This window comes from Penaeus monodon, chromosome 20 (assembly GCF_015228065.2).
Source record: "Penaeus monodon isolate SGIC_2016 chromosome 20, NSTDA_Pmon_1, whole genome shotgun sequence".
Taxonomy (NCBI): domain Eukaryota; kingdom Metazoa; phylum Arthropoda; class Malacostraca; order Decapoda; family Penaeidae; genus Penaeus; species Penaeus monodon.
This window is the reverse complement of record NC_051405.1, coordinates 8,890,453-8,890,997: the sequence shown is the minus strand read 5'-3', so window position 1 is coordinate 8,890,997 and position 545 is coordinate 8,890,453.

Below are 545 nucleotides of genomic sequence, written 5' to 3'. Positions count from 1 at the left end.
AACTAATGGCCAAGATTAACCTGCCGCCCTTCCCTAAAAAGCATTTTTGGGGGGGTTTTATGTAAGAATATCAGATATTTTTAGAATGACTGATGATTTGATAGCCACAGACATACACTGAATGATTAAATATGTTAATTAGAGGACTCATATCCTATTTAAATATCCTTTACATATAGAAATAGCTCTAATATCTGGTAGAGCCTCCTTTTGCCTTTATCATTTCATCAATTCTCCGTGCTATACTCTCATAGAGCATAGTTATAGTGTCAGTAGGCATGTTGTTTCACTCTTTCTTTACTCTCCCATAGATTATTGTTGTTTTTAACACTGTAGACTCAAGTTTATTTGCAATATATTTCCAAACATTGGGTTCACATCAGGAGAATTTTCATGCCATTCCATAACTGTCAGATTATTTTTGGTCATCCAGGTCTTAGGAATCTTTGTAGCGTCGCTAAGAGCATTTTACCTGCTGGAATACTGCTTCACAATTTTGAAAATAGTGGATTAGAGATGGAACTGCGCAGCATTTTCAGATTTTT